Here is a 21,630-nt window from a genome sequence, read left to right on the forward strand (position 1 = left end):
TATCTATACACAACAAAATCATTGGAAAACAGTTAATTTTCCCAAAATTGCACAACAATCAATTAAATAAAATGCAAAATTTTCAAATATGAAAAAGTAATACTGTATGAAATCATTTATTATATATATTCTGAAAGTTCCATCATAACCTAGTTATTTGTTCAAGAGGAGTTGCAGGTACAAAGTGAGGGTGGACAAATAAATAAACTAACAGATGAACAGATACAAGGATCACTAAATGTATAGGCCTGTTTGGTTTGTTCTCAAATGTTTTATCATGTGTATGTTGGGTGTTTATAATATATATCTTTTAAAATCATGTCTTGAAATACTTGATGAAGGTTGTTTGAGAAACTGGTGTCATGTGCACAGAAATCAGTATCATATTTTATACCCCCATTTCACTAAACAGGTGTATAATTACCGGTATTAGGTAATAAATACCCACCCCTAAACAATAATTATAAACAATTAAATATCTTTAGTTTTAAAAATTTAAATGAAATCTGAATGCTGGAAATTAACTTTTTTTTATCTTTTTATTACTTAAGTGAAACAAAATGACTACTTACTATTTATTTCAATTAATATAAACTTATTGTCATGGTACATTACCTCTAATTGGTGCATTACAATTGCACAAACAAATCATTACTCTTGCTTCTAGAGTGACCTATCATTGCTTAAATCACTGTCTAACAAAATCTGGTGGATAGTTGTCTCATTGGAAATCATACCATATATCCTTATTTTATACAGGTAAAATTCATTGACTTAAATATTATTTTGATATGATATTTTTTATTAATAAGTACCGGTAGATGGAAATTTGGTTTTGAAAACAAGCTAAGTCTGTGTTATTATGCACAGGTAAAACAAGCACTAAGTAATAAAAACATTTACACAAGTCATATAAAACCTAAAATGCCAAAATCAAGCATATGATAACTAAAAAAAAATAAAAAAACTTGAAGTTTCTAGTGAAACCTGTATCTACCGTGCTATTGGTTCTATCAGAGTAAAAGTGTAATGTTGACTGCCAAAAACTAAGTCCATTTAACAGTATTATATGGAAAAATAAAACACAAGAATGTGTCCATAGTACGCGGATGCCCCACTCGCACTATCATTTTCTATGTTCAGTGGACAATGAAATTGGGGTCAAAACTCTAATTTGGCATTAAAATTAGAACGATCATATCATAGGGAACATTTGTACTAAGTTTCAAGTTGTTTAGACTTCAACTTCATCAAAAATTACCTTGACCAAAAACTTTAACCTGCCCACTTGCACTATCATTTTCTATGTTCAGTGGACCGTGAAATTGGGGTCAAACCTCTAATTTGGCATTAAAATTAGAAAGATCATATAATAGGGAACAAGTGTACTAACTTTCAAGTTGATTGGATTTCAACTTCATCAAAAACTACCTTGACCAAAAACTTTAACCTGAAGCAGGACAGACAGATGGACGAATGGACGCACAGACAGAAAAACATAATGCCCCTATGTGGGGCATAAAAAATAACTTTTTTCTTCAGATGCTATATCTTGATCTCAACGAAGCTTTTCTCGAAGAAGCTTTTGTCCAAGTTTCATAACATTCTATGAAGGTTTGACAATTTATTGATGTCTAAAAAATTCATTAATCCTAGACTGTATCTTAATGTTTAAAAACTGCAAAAAAACGAGTCTATTTATTATTAAATACGGAAAAGTGAGAAAAAAAAATTCTGTCTTTTGATTATAAAAACGCTTTATTCCAAGTTTCAAACAATTCCTTGAAGGTTTAACAAAATGAAATGTTTAAAAAACTGACCGCAGACTGAACCTAAATGCTGACACCACCAATGCTGACGAAATGTAGAATATAGGTATACTAAGTACTGATTGCACATGTGTCACTGTGTACATGCTGAATCATTGTAGCCAATGGCTTCAATTTTCACATGATCTTTCTAGAATGGCTCCGGTCCATCAAGTCTTTTTTTCTTTCCCACTCTTGGTATAGTTGCTGGTGTTTCAGACCCTCTAAGTTTGATTTATATGTAGATGTTTGAAATTTTTAAGATATAAATGTTCAGAAACACCATAATGCTTAAATTTGCCGAATAAAATCTTTGTGGAAACTAAATACATTTTACAACCATTCAACAACCAAACATTGTGTCAAAATTTCTTACATAATAGTTTAAGTAAACTTGAGTTATACCAATACATGCTATTTTTCTAACATATTAATATCATGTTTTCAAAAGGTATATAAAAATTACTTGAAGATTTATAAAAAAATACCTTTTCCAATATGTATTTCTTTTTTGCAAGTGCTCTTTTCCAACCTGTACCTGTGGGAAGACAAAATTAAAGATTTGTGTGATTAATGCAGTTGTACCATTCATATAACACAATACTGTGAACAAATAAATGTGGTCAAAGAGCTTAAAAATTTGAAATGGGACATTCATTTTACCTAGAATGGTCTGATATCCAAAATCTAACAACATGGTTAGATTCAGCATATAAAAAAACACCAAAAATTTAATTTTAGTTGAAATCAATCAAAAGTTTAATTTTGGACCCTTCAAACCTTAATATGGACTAATTTGAAAACAGGGCCCAAAATAAAAAATCTAAATGCACAATAAGATTCAGCATATCATACAGCCGCAATCATTCAGTTTTTGATGAAATCAAACAAAGTTTAATTTTGGACCCTTTTGACCTCAATGTAGACCAATCTAAAAATGGGGCCCAATATCCAAAAAAGTAATACAAGGTAAGAACCCCCAAAAATTAAAGACTTTAAAGAAATCCCATTGAAATTGGTTAAAAGATTTGTATTTATTTTCAATTGAAGATTTCTTGCTATTGCACAATACTGTGCAATTGAAGATTTCTTCCTATTGCGCAATACTGTGCAATTGAAGATTTCTTGCTATTGCGCAATACTGTGTAATTGAAGATTTCTTGCTATTGCGCAATACTGTGTTGTTGCGCAATACTGTGCAATTAAAGATTTCTTGCTATTGCGCAATACTGTGCAATTGAAGATTACAAAAACTTTGAAGAAAAAAAATATGAACCCCAAAAAATTGGAAAAAAAAATCCCCCCCCCCCCCCCAAGTACAATTTTAGAGAGATCCATACACTTACATACAAGTTATTGTCTGGAAACTAGAAAAAATGCAATGAAGTTTATTAAACTAAAGTTATTAGCAAATTTCCAATGATATTTATTAATAATAAAGTTTTTGGCAAATTTCCAATATACATAATTTAAAAGCAGTTTAGGTGAGATAAACAAAAACGCTTCATCAGCAACATTTTATATTGGCAAATTTCCAATGAAGTTCATTAAACTAAAGTTATTGGCAAATTTCCAATGGAATTTATTAATAATAAAGTTTTTGGCAAATTTCCAATATACATAACTTAAAAGCAGTTTAGGTGAGATATTCAAATGAGTTTCAATTACCAACCTTACACTGCCTTTAAAATTATGTTTTGTACTTAAGTAATTGTCCATTAACCTGGAAACCCTTTTCCCCCCCTTTTTTGCACCTTATTCCTTAACGGTTTTAGCCATAACTCCCAAAGACAATTCTTACCATCCCTTTGTGGTATTCCAATATCCAAAATCTAAATACATGGTTAGATTCAGCATATCGAAGAACCCCATATATTCAATTTTTGTTGAAATCAAACAAAGTTTAATTTTGGACCCCGATTTGGACCAACTTGAATACTGGGCCCATAATCAAAAAACTAAGTTCATGTTTAGATTCAGCATATCAAAGAACCCCAAGAATTCAATTTTTGTTAAAATCAAACTAAATTTAATTTTGGACCCTTTGGACCTTAATGTAGACCAATTTGAAAACGGGACCAAAAATAAAGAATCTAAATACACGGTTAGATTAGGCAATTACCCCCAAAATCAATCCCAGCCTTCCCTTTGTGGTATGGTACCTTGCAGTACAATTTCAGAGAGATCCATACACTTACATACAAGTTATTGTCTGGAAACTAGAAAAAATGCAATGAAGTTTATTAAACTAAAGTTATTAGCAAATTTCCAATGGAATTTATTAATAATAAAGTTTTTGGCAAATTTCCAATATACATAATTTAAAAGCAGTTTAGGTGAGATAAACAAAAACGCTTCATCAGCAACATTTTATATTGGCAAATTTCCAATGAAGTTCATTAAACTAAAGTTATTGGCAAATTTCCAATGGAATTTATTAATAATAAAGTTTTTGGCAAATTTCCAATATACATAACTTAAAAGCAGTTTAAGTGAGATATTCAAATGAGTTTCAATTACCAACCTTACACTGCCTTTAAAATTATGTTTTGTACTTAAATAATTGTCCATTAACCTGGAAACCCTTTTCCCCCCCTTTTTTGCACCTTATTCCTTAACGGTTTTAGCCATAACTCCCAAAGACAATTCTTACCATCCCTTTGTGGTATTCCAATATCCAAAATCTAAATACATGGTTAGATTCAGCATATCAAAGAACCCCAAGAATTCAATTTTTGATGAAATCAAATAAAGTTCAATTTTGGACCCTTTAAACCTCAATGTGATTACCCAATTTGATAACCGGGCCCAAATATCAAAAATCTAAATACATGGTTAGATTCAGCATATCGAAGAACCCCATATATTCAATTTTTGTTGAAATCAAACAAAGTTTAATTTTGGACCCCGATTTGGACCAACTTGAATACTGGGCCCATAATCAAAAAACTAAGTTCATGTTTAGATTCAGCATATCAAAGAACCCCAAGAATTCAATTTTTGTTAAAATCAAACTAAATTTAATTTTGGACCCTTTGGACCTTAATGTAGACCAATTTGAAAACGGGACCAAAAATAAAGAATCTAAATACACGGTTAGATTAGGCAATTACCCCCAAAATCAATCCCAGCCTTCCCTTTGTGGTATGGTACCTTGCAGTACAATTTCAGAGAGATCCATACACTTGAACACAAGTTATTGCCTGGAAACTAGAAAAATGCTTATTTTTGCACCCTTTTTGGCCCCTTATTCCTAAACGTTTTGGGCAATTACCCCCAAACTCAATTCCAGCTTTGCCTTTGTGATATGGAACCTTGTAGTACAATTTCAGAAAGATCCATACACTTACACACAAGTTATTGTCATGAAACTAGAAAAATGCTTGGTTTTTGCCCCTTTTTTGGCCCCTAATTCCTAATATTTTGAGGCAATTACCCCCAAAATCAATCCCAGCATTCCCTGTGTGATATGGAACCTTGTGGTACAATTTCAGAGAGATCCATACACTTGAACACAAGTTATTGTCTGGAAACTAGAAAAATGCTTATTTTTGGCCCCTTTTTGGCCCCTTATTCCTTAACGTTTCGGGCAATTACCTCCAAACTCAATTCCAGCTTTCCCTTTGTGATATGGAACCTTGTAGTACAATTTCAGAAAGATCCATACATTTACACACAAGTTATTGTCATGAAACTAGAAAAATGCTTGTTTTTTGCCCCTTTTTTGGCCCCTAATTCCTAATATTTTGAGGCAATTACCCCCAAAATCAGTCCCAGCATTCCCTGTGTGATATGGAACCTTGTGGTACAATGTCAGAGAGATTCATACACTAACACACAAGTTATGTCTGGAAGTTACAAAAATGCTTATTTTTGGCCCCTTTTTGGCCCCTAATTCCTTAACTGTTGGTACCATAACCCCCAAAATCAATCCCCACCTTCCTTTTGTGGTATTGAACCTTATGGTAAAATTTCATAGAGATCCATTCCCTTAAACTAAAGTTAGAATGCGAAAACTAATGTGTCTTTGGACGACGCCGGACGACGCCAGACGACGACGACGACGACGCCAACGTCATACCAATATACGACCGCAAAAATTTTTTGCGGTCGTATAAAAATAAGGAGATGAGGAAATGAGACAACTATCCACCAAAGTTCAAATGAAGTGGATGTAAGCAATTATAGGCAATCATACTGGCTTCAACAATACCCCATACCGTATAGTCAGCTATAATCTATTTTTCCCCAATTTCCTATTTCTACACTTTTTATTTCCTTTTAGAATAAATACACAGGAAGATACTATTTTAAATATATTTTTTAAAGAAAATTACAAAAAAAAATATAAGAACGCTATTAAGCCCTTTAAAAATGTATCATAGCTGCATTGTACTAAACTCATGAGGAAGAAGCTTGTAATGATCACTGATGTATGATACTATTCACAAGATCACAAATGTTTTTATTTCCCTAAGGATGTAAAATACTTCACGCACTTGAAAAAAGTTTATCAAATGAAAGTGGTACTTCAAATTATCAAAAACATTTGGTTAATCTTTGGTCCAATTTTGTCAATTGGTCTAGTAATTTTAGAAGAAAACACAAGATGGTGAGATGAAATTTAATATAAAAAGACTTACTGTAAAATAAACATAGCAACATAAATATAGAAAGCATCACTAACATTTGAAAGACTTGTATTGTGTTCCTTGCTACATGATGACCTAAGATACTTTAAATAAACAAAAAAGTCCTTTTTCTTAATTAATTAATGACCTGACAATTAATAGTTTTCTCAGCTAAAATCCAAGTTTTTTATATCAAATTTCCACTGATATAACAAATATTTTAATATAGAACCAATTTTTTTTTAATTTCTCTACAAAACAGTAAAAGTAAATAGTTTTAAAGATAGATACAATAAGATGGAAAATGTTTAACTTTCCCTTACCCTCAAGTTTTAGATTCCTTAAGATTTTTCTGGTAAAAAATCATTTTAATCTTAAAATATCACAATTAATCCCCAGGTCCATAAAATTTAACATTTTATTTCTAAAGCATTAATGTATCTAAACTTTCATCATAATCCAACTGACGGTGTCTATGATATGCATTTTAATTTCTATTTGTCAATATCATAATGATAAATATAATTTTGTAAATTAAGTTATCTTTAAAAGCAGTGTTTAACCTACCAGCAATTAAATATTAAGGTAGTGACAGAGGTACCCTTGTGTTCATAAAAATATTAGATAGTAACCATGGTACCCTGTCATGTTACATTTTGATTACCTCCATCTGTTAGAAATGCTTCTATAAAGTTATAGAGCTGAAGTGTGAAGTTTCATTAAAATTCATTACAAAGATTAAGAGGAATAGTGCTTACAAGGTCATTTTCATATAACAATGTCCCTATGTTCAATCATAATTGCTCCTTCAAGATCAGTGATTCTTTGCACACAAAAATTCATCATTCATTGACAAAACTTTTTTTTTGGGGGGGGGGGGGGGGGGGGGGGTTACATTCAAAAGCTGCAGCTGGCACAGCAGGGTTTTACTGTAATAATTTGACAAAATTCTTTTATGCTATTTGCTGGCATTACTTTTCAAAGGAGCTAGCTACACATCATTTCATTGCCATGTGCATCATTACTCAACTTTCGCTACAATTTGGCTTTTTGTGCCTGATGCGGCGTAAAGCAATCACCAATCAATCAATCATCAACTCAAAAGAAACATGTAAAAGGAGAAGATATGATATTAGGCTATTTTTTTACCCCTTTAATTACTAAATTAGAAAATCCAAAAGTACAACATATCTAACAAATGACATCTTTCTGATGTTCATAAGGCATTAGATATCAGTGTTAATAGTTGTCCTATGTATTTCCATTGAGCTTCAAACTTCTTGAACTTAGTGCAAACTGCCAAAAACTGCAGAAATAGCATGATTTTGAGATCTTGTTATTAAATTAATATTAAGATATGATCTTTGGTTTAATCCAAAAAAACGTTTTGCTTCAAGTTATTTTATAAAGATTTTCATGTGTGTCAAATATTTTGTAGGGTGCCCTGGCTAATTTATATTTTGTCCATGAACATGTAGTATGTGTACAATTGCCCTTTTTTGTCATATATGTCAATTTCAACATGTTTATGACATCACAAGTGGTTTTATACACAAAAGTGACCGATTATATTTACCTGGTCATTTATCAGTAAAATTAAGGATTTATATAGTAAAAAGGATTGGAATCTCGTGGTTTATTGTATTAACTTAGGTGGCGAGACTTTGTGCTATTCGCCACTGCTACTAGCCACTTATGATATCGGAATAATTATCCGCTAATTTTTTGTACACATGTATCTAGTTATTTTCTTGTTTTTGTAACGTATAAATAGTGTTATGATAGTATTAAAGGAACATTTTCTTTGTTTTTAATTAAATAAAGTCTTCAATCAATCGTTCATGTAATTAACGTAATTAAAGTGTTTAACTAATTATTGAAAATGTGTAAGAACAGTGTTTTTTATAAGTTATCTTCAGTTAATTTTAATTTCAATCAATTGTCTATATAAATCCTTGGTAAAATTAACATAATTTTGAAAATCTTGAACAGTTTTACTTTTTTTTGCAATTTCAGGGGCAAAATAACAGCTATATCATACCTACTCCTTTGTTTCTTTAGCTACTTATAAAAAATTACAATAGGATTAGCTAACTTACCTTTTGTTTGATACCATGAATTCACTTTCAAAAAAAAATCTCAAGGAAATCTCTTAAAAAATAAAACTATGATTTAATCATTTTATTTCCGGAAACTCCTTTATATGTATCAATATACTTATTTCCATGAAAGGCAGATACCAATCATCAATTATCATGTTTATTACAATGAAGAGCATGTGAAAATATATAAAGTTAGAGATGCACATCTGGTTTGATTTCCACGAAAATATCATTATGGATAAGAGGATATGAAAAGATAAGGCAACAGGTCCTTTGCAGGATCCTTAAAAAAAAAAATGATATTAATACTAGATATGGGATGAATATTATTTAGACAGCAAAAAAAAAAAAAATAAAATGCTTCGCTGGGCGCAGCTTGATACGACCGCAGAGGTCGAACCCTGAACAGTTGGGGCAAGTATGGACACAACATTCAAGCTTGATACAGCTCTGAATTTGGATTGTGATTAAATATTTGACACAGCATAGGTTTCTGACACAGAAAGAATGTGGTCGTAGAACTTCAATTTTTTTAATTTACCTATTATGGTCCAATGTACAAAATCAAAATACATGGTTAGATTCAGCATATCAAAGAACCCCATATATTCAATTTTTGTTGAAATCAAACAAAGTTTAATTTTGGACCCCAACTTGGACAAACTTGAAAACTGGTCCCATAATCAAAAATCTAAACACATGTTAAGATTCAGCATATCAAAGTACCCCAAGAATTCAATTTTTGTTAAAATCAAACTTAGTTTAATTTTGGACCCTTTGGACCTTAATGTAGACCAATTTAAAAAACGGGACCCAAAATTAAAAATCTAAATACACGGTTAGATTTGGCATATCAAAGAACCCCAAGAATTCAATTTTTGATGAAATCAAACAAAGTTTAATTTTGGACCCTTTTGACCTCAATATGAACCAATTTGATAGCGGGCCCACAAATAAAAAATCTAAATACATGGTAAGATTCAGCATATCAAAGAACCCCATATATTCAATTTTTGTTGAAATCAAACAAAGTTTAATTTTGGACCCCAATTTGGACCAACTTGAAAACTGGGCCAAAAATCTAAAATCTAAATACATGTTTAGATTCAGCATATCAAAGAACCCCATATATTCAATTTTTGTTGAAATCAAACAAAGTTTAATTTTGGACCCCAACTTGGACCAACTTGAAAACTGGTCCCATAATCAAAAATCTAAACACATGTTTAGATTCAGCATATCAAAGAACCCCAAAAATTCAATTTTTGCTAAAATCAAACTAAGTTTAATTTTGGACCCTTTGGACCTTAATGTAGACCAATTTAAAAAACGGGACCCAAAATTAAAAATCTAAATACACGGTTAGATTTGGCATATCAAAGAACCCCAATAATTCAATTTTTGATGAAATCAAACAAAGTTTAATTTTGGTCCCTTTTGACCTCAATATGAACCAATTTGATAGCGGGCCCACAAATAAAAAATCTAAATACATGGTAAGATTCAGCATATCAAAGAACCCCATATATTCAATTTTTGTTGAAATCAAACAAAGTTTAATTTTGGACCCCAATTTGGACCAACTTGAAAACTGGGCCAAAAATCTAAAATCTAAATACATGTTTAGATTCAGCATATCAAAGAACCCCATATATTCAATTTTTGTTGAAATCAAACAAAGTTTAATTTTGGACCCCAACTTGGACCAACTTGAAAACTGGGCCCATAATCAAAAATCTAAACACATGTTTAGATTCAGCATATCAAAGAACCCCAAGAATTCAATTTTTGATGAAATCAAACAAAGTTTAAATTTGGACCCTTTTGACCTCAATATGAACCAATTTGATAGTGGGTCCACAAATAAAAAATCTAAATACATGGTTAGATTCAGCATATCAAAGAACCCCAAGAATTCAATTTTTGATGAAATCAAACAAAGTTTAATTTTGGACCCTTTTGACCTCAATGTGGACAAAGTTGATAACGGGGCCCAAAAATCAAAAATCTAAATACATGGTTAGATTCAGCATATCAAAGAACCCCATATATTCAATTTTTGTTGAAATCAAACAAAGTTTAATTTTGGACCCCGATTTGGACCAACTTGAAAACTGGGCCCATAATCAAAAATCTAAATACATGTTTAGATTCAGCATATCAAAGAACCCTAAAAATTCAATTTTTGTTAAAATCAAACTAAGTTTAATTTTGGACCCTTTTGACCTTAATGTAGACCAATTTGAAAACGGAACCAAAAATTAAGAATCTAAATACACGGTTAGATTCGGCATATCAAAGATCCCCAATAATTCAATTTTTGATGAAATCAAACAAAGTTAAATTTTGGACCCTTTGGACCTCAATGTGGACCAATTTAAAAACGGGGCCCAAAATCCAAAAACTTAATACACGGTTAGATTCAGCATATTAAAGAACCCCAAGAATTCAAGAATAAAACCCCATTGAAATTGATCAAGAAATAAGCAATTTATACGAAGTATCTTCTTTTGCACAATACTGTGCAATTGAATATTTCTTGCTATTGTGCAATACTGTACAATTGACAATTTCTTGCTATTGCGCAATATTGTGCTATTGGATATTTCTTGCTATTGCGCAATACTGTGCAATTGAAGATTTCTTGCTATTGCGCAATACTGTGCAATTGAAGATTTCTTGCAATTGTGCAATACTGTGCAATTGAAAATTTCTTGCTATTGCACAATACTTATTATATAAAAATTTACACATCCTGTTTGGTGTGTATCTCCTACCATATCATTATTATTTGCTTTTAAATATTAATCAGAAATAACCAACTTAAAATGGAAAATTTTAAAAGAAAAAAAAAAGGAAAAAAAGAAAAAAAAAGAAAAAAAAAAATCCCCCCCCAAATTTTTTGAACCCCCTTATGATTCATCACCCCCAAACTCAATCCAAGCCTTCCCTTTGTGGTATGGTACCTTGCAGTACAATTTCAGAGAGATCCATACACTTGAACACAAGTTATTGTCTGGAAACTAGAAAAATGCTTATTTTTGGCCCCTTTTTGGCCCCCAATTCCTAAACGTTTCGGGCAATTACCCACAAACTCAATTCCAGCTTTCCCTTTGTGATATGGAACCTTGTAGTACAATTTCAGAAATATTCAAACACTTACACACAAGTTATTGTCATGAAACTAGAAAAATGCTTGTTTTTTGCCCCTTTTTTGGCCCCTAATTCCTAATATTTTGAGGCAATTACCCCCAAAATCAATTACAGCCTTCCCTTTGTGATATGGAACCTTGTGGTACAATGTCAGAGAGATCCATACACTTACACACAAGTTATTGTCTGGAAGTTACAAAAATGCTTATTTTTGGCCCCTTTTTGGCCCCTAATTCCTTAACTGTTGGTACCATAACCCCCAAAATCAATCCCAACCTTCCTTTCGTGGTATTGAACCTTATGGTAAAATTTCATGGAGATCCATTCACTTAAACTAAAGTTAGAGTGCTAAAACCAATGTGTCTTCGGACGACGCCGGACGACGCCAGACGATGACGACGACGACGACGACGACGCCAACGTCATACCAATATACGACCAAAAAATTTTCAATTTTTGCGGTCGTATAAAAAAACGACCAATAGACATCTAAAGGCTAACATTCAGTCTTCAATACTAGAGTAAGATCTATATCACCAAGCCCTAATGAGGGTAGGAATGCCCTTTACCGTCAGAGGTCAAACGGTCATTTCTGGCTACCGTTTGCTTCAAATTGGTTAAAATTTTACCGTGATTCGTCAAAATATCAGTATCGTGATTCGTCAGAGGTCTCAAATAATTATCGTTACCATTATTTTTGGAAGAAATTTAACGTGATTCGTCAAAATTAGTCAATTTTTTTATCGTCTAAAAGAAAGTGTACATTTTATCGTCATGCACCAAAAATTAACGTTAACGTCATTTGGCAAGAATTTTTACCGTTATTCGTCATAAAGGTACCCCCATTACGACCCTCCTAAATAGCACAATGACTAGACTAGTGCATGAATCTTAAAGAGACTACATTGGTCAAGTACTAAAGATCTGCCATAAACACCACAATTCCTAAAAAGACAATAGCATCAAAGATAAAACTAATAATAACCAGATACATCTGATGCTAATCCACCATTTTGAAAAAAGGGGGTGAGGAGGGCCTCCCGAATAGGCAACATTTGGAGTGGACCAGGTAAAAAGTCTATGCATTAACCATATATGTAACTCAATAAGGGGGGCCGGGCACCCTGGGCTTCCTAAATCCACCTCTGTACATGTTTCTGATATGTAACATTCTCATTAACATTTTTAAGGTCGCTGCATACAGAAAAGCTACATGTATCAGTGAATTAGAGTACAGGAAGTCAATAATTCAATAGAAGTTCATTTCTGACGATTTTGATAAGATAAAGGATTATCTTTTAAAAGAAAGTCCATGTTCAAGTGTTTTATACAGTATGTAAGAATAAGAGGCTGCCGAACAGTATGTGTAATAAAAATTTATAAAACTTATTCAACTTGTTTTTTAAATTTTGAAGTATTTTATGAATTTCACCATGGACAGTATTTTTCAGAACTCTTGGTTCTGTTTGATTAAATCATGCATTTATACTTGTCATACATTCATTCAATAAAAGCATTATTTCCTTCAATCATATTCAAAGTTGTTGGCATTTGTCTACATTCCCTAACAGCTGTATAGCACGATGCACAGGAGACTTATTAATCCACTCAATGGACATGCTGTTCATTTTGTTGTTAAACAAGTAAAATTTGAAGACGACCATGACGACTCAAAAATCAAAATAAATTTTCCCTTTATGCCAAAGATGCATTTGCAATTTTAATTTAGCACTTAAAAAATAAAAATTCCATCAATCTTCCAATTCATTACCAATATTTGTTTTTAAATTTCCTTTTTTAAATATTGCTGCCTAAACGTGACTTTTTTTAAAACCAACATAGCTTTAAAATTCCTGCCTACTAATTTGATTGCCCTATGCTGTTGCTACAAAAATTTCAATGTTCTGTAGGCAGACATTGCTTCCACTTTGTTATTATATATAAAATCAAAAGATTTGTAGACAAATACAATCTCATGCAAACTATCAATAGCTGTGAATTATTAACAGTTATATTTTCAAGGTTGGTCAAAAGAAATACATCTTTTTAGTAGGGAGTGTCCTTACATATTTCAGCTTATGCATGGTATATCTCTGAACTGTCTTTTGCATGGAAAAAACTGTTTATATAAATGTATGGAGTAATTGTCAAAATGACTGAGATTAATAGTTGTCCTTTTATAAACTATTATTAAGGAGTTCATGAAATACATTGTAAATTTATAGTTTCATTTCAGATAATCAATTCTATCAAAGACAACTTACTGAATACATGAAAGAGAGGCAAAAGATAACAGTGTGATAGCCAAAGTCATAAGTTGAATGTAAACTGACAACACCATGGAAAAAAACAAATAACAATGAAAAAGACAAACAACAGTCTACACATTACAACATAGAAAATTAAAACACATACACCATTAAAAACAAGGGGTGATCTCAGGTGTCATGTAGTCAACTCCTTTTAAAAACATTGATAAGTTATTTCAAGTGACTAGACATCACACAATAGCAGATAGCTAATATTGATTCTTATTCAACCATAAGACAACACATTCTAAAGTGTAATTGCCTTGGAAATTGTTATTTTTTTTTTATCTCATTTCAAAAGTAACTTCATATACATTTTTTTTCTTGAATCTGTATTGAAAAATTATTATACATGTATTGCATGCCATAAGGAAAATAGAAAACAGGAACTTGTAAATGAAAGTAGCTGTAAATAAAAGTGCATATTTTAAATATTATAAGTGTGTACGAATCCCAACATTCTAAACAGTACATTTGTACTTTTCCTTATGTTTACTCTGACAGAATAAATTGTAGTTTATCAGTCAACTTATTATCAATGATGTACAAAGTTTAAAATATTTTGCTTATCATGCTTCTGCTATGGTACTTTATTTTTCATATCTTTTGGACTTTATCAAAATAAGAAGTGGTATGATTGCAGTTCAAGACAACTATCCATTACAGACCAAAGGATTATTTTTCGACAATAATTTAGTAGTAAATGAGATTTCTACAGCTGATCATTGCTCCTTGAAAATAAAATGGACCTGCAATAAATGCTTTAAATTAAAAAGGTTATAATTACATGTACATGCATACTGTTTTTGTCCAACAACCCCCCTTTTCCAGTGGCAGTCTATTAAGGATTCCCATCCTTTATCCTGGTTGACCTAAATTGTAGAACTAATCTATAATATTATTTGTTACATTGTTCAGGTCCTGAATTAGCATGATATAATTTGCCACTGGACATTAAACAAAACAACAATCATTCAATATAGTCCGACATGTATCTTGTTCAATCATTCCATCTATTATTATTTTATGAACATCAATTTGTAAAATATGAATTGAAAAAAGGCTAAAAGTTTCCATTTTCTGCATTGATATTATGTTGTAGATTTACTCTGGTTTTCATGGTTATTCATCAGCTGTTCATGTCTTCCCGTACTTTTCAGTTTTATGGGGTCATGATTTGCTGTGACTGAGACGGTTACTCTAATTTTTCTTATGACTGTTAACACCAAACAAGAACAAAACAACTTTGAACTCAGGGTTTGTGTGGGAAAGCTAGCCGTTAATTCTGATACCTGTTTCAATTAATTCGTGTATTAATTTAGCATATTGAAATTGCTATTAGCATGACTACTGGAACATAACTACCGTCAAACTTTCTATAAATCATTACCGGACACTACACTTTGTGACTAAAATTGGAGAAGTTACGGGAAAGGTTTAAATCGCGGAAGTCACGGTTGCGAGTACTGAACCTGGGACTATTAGTACACTAACCTGGGAATAGTCTACTAAAATAATATATAAGTACTATACTGCACGAGAAGGTAATTCCAAATAAAAGACAAATGAAAATATATTTTCTTTAGGATACAGATGAATTCTTTATACTTATTAATATGTCGTTCAGAAGGCAAAACTTTTAAAAAAAACTTGTTAAAAAAGAGGTAACACCATTCTGGGAACAGTATATAATATATATGTTCCTGCACCATTGTATTATATGTCTCTAGTAGCATCAATTTCCCCTGAATTTTATTTCACACCAGGGTCATTTTCATTTACAAGGTCATACAATCTTTACAAAAGTTCATAAAATCAGTTTCATTCAGTACTTTGTGGTTCTAACAATATTTTGACTTATTACCGTAGCCAAACCATATGACCAAATAAGGATAGCTCAAAATTTCAACGAATTTTGACAAATTTTGCAATTTGTTGTATAGTATATCAAATATATTTTGGCCTCTAGCATCACTGAAGAGACATTAATTAATTGTCGAAATGCGCTTCTAGGGTGCAATAAAATTGGTACCGTTTATATTATCAATGTTTAAAATAAATTGCTTCGCCGAGCGCAGCTGGATACGACCGCAGAGGTCCAACCCTGAACAGTTGGGGCAAAAATGGACACAATATTCGTGCTTGATACAGGTCTGAATATGGATTGAAATTAAATGTTTGACACATAATAGGTTTCTGACACAGAATAACTGTAGTCAAAGAACTAAGAATTGGTTATATGATTTGAATTTATATTCAATTTTTTGCTTTTGTGCAATACACTATGCTGTTGCGAATTGCCCCCCCCCCCCCCTAAAAAATTTGCCCCTTTTGTTTTTGCTTTTGTGCAATATACTTTGCTGTTGCGAATTGACCCCCCCCCCCCCAAAAAAAAAAAATCAAAAAATCACCCCCCTTTTTTATTCACCCCACCCCTATTTTTTTTACAACAAAAAAATAATATTTGAAGAAATTTTCTTTTTAATTTCTGAAATCTGTAATGAGAAAAAAAAATTGTTTGAGCCATTACCCCCAAAGCCAATTCTAACCATCCCTTTGTGGTATTGAAACTTGTTGTACAATTTCAGAGAAATCAATACACCGTTCCACAAGTTATTGTCTGAAAACTAGAAAAATGCTTATTTGGGCCCTTTTTTTGGCCACTAATTCCTAAACTGTTAGGACCATAACCACCAAAACCAATCCCAACCTTCCTTTTGTGGTTATAAACCTTGTATTTAAATTTCATAAATTTCTCAGTATTCACTAATACTAAAGTTATTGTCCGGAAACCAAGTGTCTTCGGACGACGACGACGACGATGACGTGATACCAATATACGACGACAAAATTTTTTTGCGGTCGTATAAAAAAAGTAAAAACGGAAAGCAACTGTCATATTCCTGAACGGATTCAGTATGTAGAATATGGTGGATTAACCCTGGTTTTATAGCAAGCTAAACCTCTCACTCGTATGGCAGTCGCATAGAATTCCATTATATCAACAACATGGTGTGAGCAAAACAAACAGACATAATAGGTAAAAATGTCAAAAAATGGAGTACAGCAGTCAACATTGTCTTATGATCTTAATCACTATAAAACAAATAACTATTTCAACATAGAAAAACAAAATAGCATAAAGACACTCTAAAAAAGACATTCTTAATCAAAACCAAAGTTCTCTTGCCATTAAAAAATACATGATGTTTTTCAAATACAAAATAACTCATTTAGGATTAAATGTCCTTTGATTAAAAAATAATTAAAAAAACATGTATATAAAAAGTTGCCTAAACAGCAATATGTACCGGCGCTGAGTAACATTTAGATTTACATGGATATGCATAAAATCATGATAATTGATTTTCCTGCCGAAGGTCGGTGGTTCTCTCCAGGCACTCCGGCTTCCTCCACCAATAGAAACTGACTGCCATGAAATAGCCGATAGTGCTAAAACACCAAACATCAATCAATCCATTTCAAATTCTAGTAGAGTTTATTACTTTTTATTCTGACCTTGTGTGTGAATCAAATGCAGAGAGGTTGGCCTTGTCGTCACTAGCACTGTGTATAGCACGTACTGAATAACAATTTGATTTCATGGACATGTTACCGCCTCGGTGGTTTCGTGGTAGCGTGTTCGCCTCGAGTGACGATGGATGCCAAGTGATGCGCATATAAAAGAAAAAAAGAAAGAAAAAAAGAAAGAAAAAAAAAAATAAGAAAAAAAAGAAAGAAAGAAAGAAAAAAGAGAGAAAAAAAAATTATCAAGATAAAAAAAAAGTGTTCGCCTCGAGGGCGGGAGGTCGTGGGTTCGAACACGGCTGGGCCGGTCAAACCAAAGACTTTAAATGACATGTCTTTCTGCGGACTGTTACCTTGAGAACTAGCAAGTTAGAAAATCGGCTCAGCGTGTCGGTCTAGTACAAAGCAGGGTTAATTTTCATAGTACAGTAACATGTTCTCGTCTTGAATATGCATATTAATTTGCCACTGGACGTTAAGCAGCCATCCATCATAATCACCATGGACATATTGATAATTGTTGCAAAATCCTTTAAAAATAATATTCCGATTCCGTTTAGATTACGTACGAGAGTGAAACACCCTCACGAGAAATTGTAGCAATTGTCTCTGAATTTTGTTTACCTATATATACCTTAATGTTATACATGGTTGCCGTGTAAGACTTTCACCGATGTTGTGTTTGTTGTGAGAAATTGCAGCATTTGTCTCTGAATTTTGTTTACCTATAGTATAATACAGAGACATATATACACACATATATATGTATAGGTCTCTGACCTATATATATATATATATATACCTTAATGTTATACATGGTTGCCGTGTAAGACTTTCACCGATGTTGTGTTTGTTTTCTGTTATCTAGCAACATTTGTACATAAAGATTATTTTCTTCTTACATGTATACGATGTTTTTGTTTCTAGCAAACCAAATATCTTAATCCTTAGTCATGGACAAAATTTTGATTTTGAAAATACCCTAAACGAAAAAACGTTAACCGAAAAAAGGAAAGGAATCACCATATTTATTTCAGTCACGAAAAACTAGGCTCATACATTTAAACCCGCTGCAATTGTTTGCACCTGTTCTAAGTCAGGACTCTGATGTTCAGTAGTTGTCGTTTGTTGATGTGGTTCATAAGTGTTTCTCGTTTCTCTTTTTTTATATAGATTAGACCGTTGGTTTTCCCGTTTGAATGGTTTTACACTAGTAATTTTTGGGGCCCTTTATAGCTTTCTGTGCGGTGTGAGCCAAGGGTCCGTGCGAAGACCGTACTTTGACCTATAAGGGTTTACTTTTATAAAACTTGGATGGAGAGTTGTCTCATTTCATGGCACTCATACCACATCTTCTTATATCTATGGAAAGATGATTATCAATATTTTGAGCCGGGAAAACTAATCGGTGTATAACTCCATGTGAAGTTACCAATATACAGGAATGTACGTATTTAGTGCTTTATTTCAAGCCTTCTAATCGACAAATTATCCTTCAGTTTGCACTGGCGAATAATAAAACATTACACGGTTTTCAAATTGTCGGAACTTGCTCGTATCCTTATTAGGGTGTGGATAGGGGGTTCACAGAATTGAGAATAATGGGCAAAAAATATAAAGAATAGAGAAAAAAGGACCAAAATAATAAAAGATAGAGAATAATGAGGTGCTAACATATAATGAATAGAGAAAAATGGCCTAAAAAATTAAAGAATAAAGAAATGAATTAAAGACCTCCCTTCCAGACCCTCCCTTATGATATAACAATAACACTTGTTTATATTTGCTGCCACTATATTCTTACCTTCCATGGCGCTTATTGTTTAAGGATAAAAAAAATAAAGACAGAACATATATAGGAGTCTCAGATTCAAAACATTTCGTTGGTAGGGATATCTGTGACCAATGTATAAAATTAAAAGATCAGCTGAAACACGTTCGATCATTTTATGACTGTGAAAAATACCTCTTACCAGATTCTTCGGTGTTAATTTATTTACTCTTGAAGATGTACTTTCATGTACTACGGTGACTGATATCCTCTTGTATTCGATCCACAAAACGAAAGTTCTGTTGTATTTATTCAATATTCAAAATAGTCCACACCTTATAAACAGGTTGGTATATCAAGATATATATATATATATATATTAGCTGGTATTTCAGGATTTCTGAATTCAAAAATAATCTTACCTATATAACTATCTTCTTGATACACCATGTAGTTAATTTCAGAGGAAATGAAATGAATTAGTTTGAAACTGTTGTAAATATATCTCTAAGTGCACTTTGTATAACATAACTTCCTGGTTAATATTTAAAAGTAGAATTTAAAGAATACGTTTTAATCCGGGTAGTGTTCACCTGGAAATACCGTAACAGTGATAATGTATCCATTTAAATTATTCCTTTGCACAACAATGCAATGGAAACCTGATCAGCTCCGATGGGGTTATAAAAGAAATAACAAATATATCGTGGGCACATTTAATTGTCAATATAAAAATAAGAAGATGTGGTATGATTGCCAATGAGACAACTCTCCATAAGAGACCAAATGACACAGAAATTGACAACTATAGGTAATCGTACGGCCTTCAACAATGAGCAGAGCAAAGTCCCCGTCGAAGCTTTCATACAAAACACTCAGTGTGCTGTATAGAATGTTCGATTGATGAAGTCTCTGGTTGATCAAATGATGAGCATTTATATAAAATGTGTTTTCAAGGTCCAGTAAAGTTGTTACAGGTATACATATGCATTTTGTGTCCGGGGATACACGGACACGTAGGTAAATAAATGAATACAAATCTAGTGGACACTAGTAAGTTATGTTTTGTCAAGTGATTTTGCAGAACTAAACATGCCTAGTTTTAGTATATGTAAGAGAATGATAATCCTTTTCTTCATGATTGAGTACGAGCGTTAGCGAGTATTTATCATGATGAAAGGGATTATCAATCTCTTACAAACTTAGAAGATTGTAAAGTGCTCAAGGCTCAAATGATCTCTTGATTGGTTTTATTCAAGAATTTGTTTCATTGTCAGTGCAATGTTTATAATTAATTGATGACTTCCCTATTAGGCATTTCATTTATGTATTGGTCTTAGTGATGTAAGGACGTACTTTTGATTTGTGAAATTTTAATAAATTGTGTTTTAGACATTAGATGACACAACTTTACAATGAAATTGTAGAAATTGTATAAGTTTCCTAATTTTGAGTATGAGTGTAAATTATGTAATATTTTAATGAGAAATTGTCTTTTGGTTTATTTACAGTTCAATTTAATAAATTCAAAATCAGAGTTACAACTAAATTGTATTCCACAGTCAATTTTATTCCAGCTCTAAATTACATTAAATACTACTTAATTAACTAAAATTTAAATGTTGAAAGAAATTGCTTACAGTTTAACTATTGTTTGTTGAACTGGCCATGCATTGTTTTACAATTTTCATACGATCTAGCTGTTCACCATGCAAAATTCCCTGGAAATTGTACAAGTGAACACTACATATATATACATTTAAATGAGTGCAGCCTATTTCCTCAAATAATTGTATAACTGTGAACTTGGATTAAATCATTGCACAATTATACAAAAAATGCAAAACTGTGCACTTGAATTTAAATCATAAAAACTTTGTATGGGAGACACTACACAAAATACATGCTAATGACAGTCTCGGAATCTGTGGCAGATTCCTTATGTCACCAGAAATTCTTGATTCTTTGAACAAAAGCGAGTCATGTTCCCGTAGTGGTCGTTTAGATGCTCAACAAGGTTTAAACTTTATTTTAAAAGGGTATAACCGTAACATTAATATGCATACATCTGGTGTCGCTAATAGCACACAGTTACGAAGAATTACGATACTCTTGAAAAATTGCCACAAAACCTTATTGGTTTACTTGGTATATCCAGAGACATATATACACATGTGTATATATGTCTCTGGTATATCCGAACATCAGGCAACTGAAACAAATATTAATTAAATTTAAATCAGAAAAGGGTCTGTTTCGGGCTGAACTTCGAAAATGTAAATACTTATATACAGTCAGATATATTTGAATCAGATGAGTCGCAACAAT

The 21,630-nt window shown here is 32.1% G+C and overlaps 1 protein-coding gene across 5 annotated transcripts in view; it reads right to left on the bottom strand.

Moving 5' to 3' along the window:
* The window catches only part of LOC127733114 (hepatocyte growth factor receptor-like), a 143,852-nt gene extending 123,993 nt beyond the window's left edge, over positions 1 to 19,859 (bottom strand). For 4 of the 5 annotated variants that reach the window (XM_052242404.1, XM_052242403.1, XM_052242406.1 and 1 more), the window contains exons 1-2: positions 19,725 to 19,859; positions 2,297 to 2,346 (exon numbers count right to left, since the gene is read on the bottom strand). The gene's annotated coding sequence lies outside the window, so the exon portion shown is untranslated. Of the gene's footprint in view, positions 1 to 2,296; positions 2,347 to 15,295; positions 15,504 to 19,724 lie in introns of those variants that run through there. The other variant, XM_052242402.1, reaches the window with a different exon arrangement.
* Between the last annotated feature and the right edge of the window lie 1,771 nt (positions 19,860 to 21,630).

This window comes from Mytilus californianus, unplaced genomic scaffold, assembly GCF_021869535.1.
Source record: "Mytilus californianus isolate M0D057914Y unplaced genomic scaffold, xbMytCali1.0.p SCAF_3, whole genome shotgun sequence".
Taxonomy (NCBI): Eukaryota; Metazoa; Mollusca; class Bivalvia; order Mytilida; family Mytilidae; genus Mytilus; species Mytilus californianus.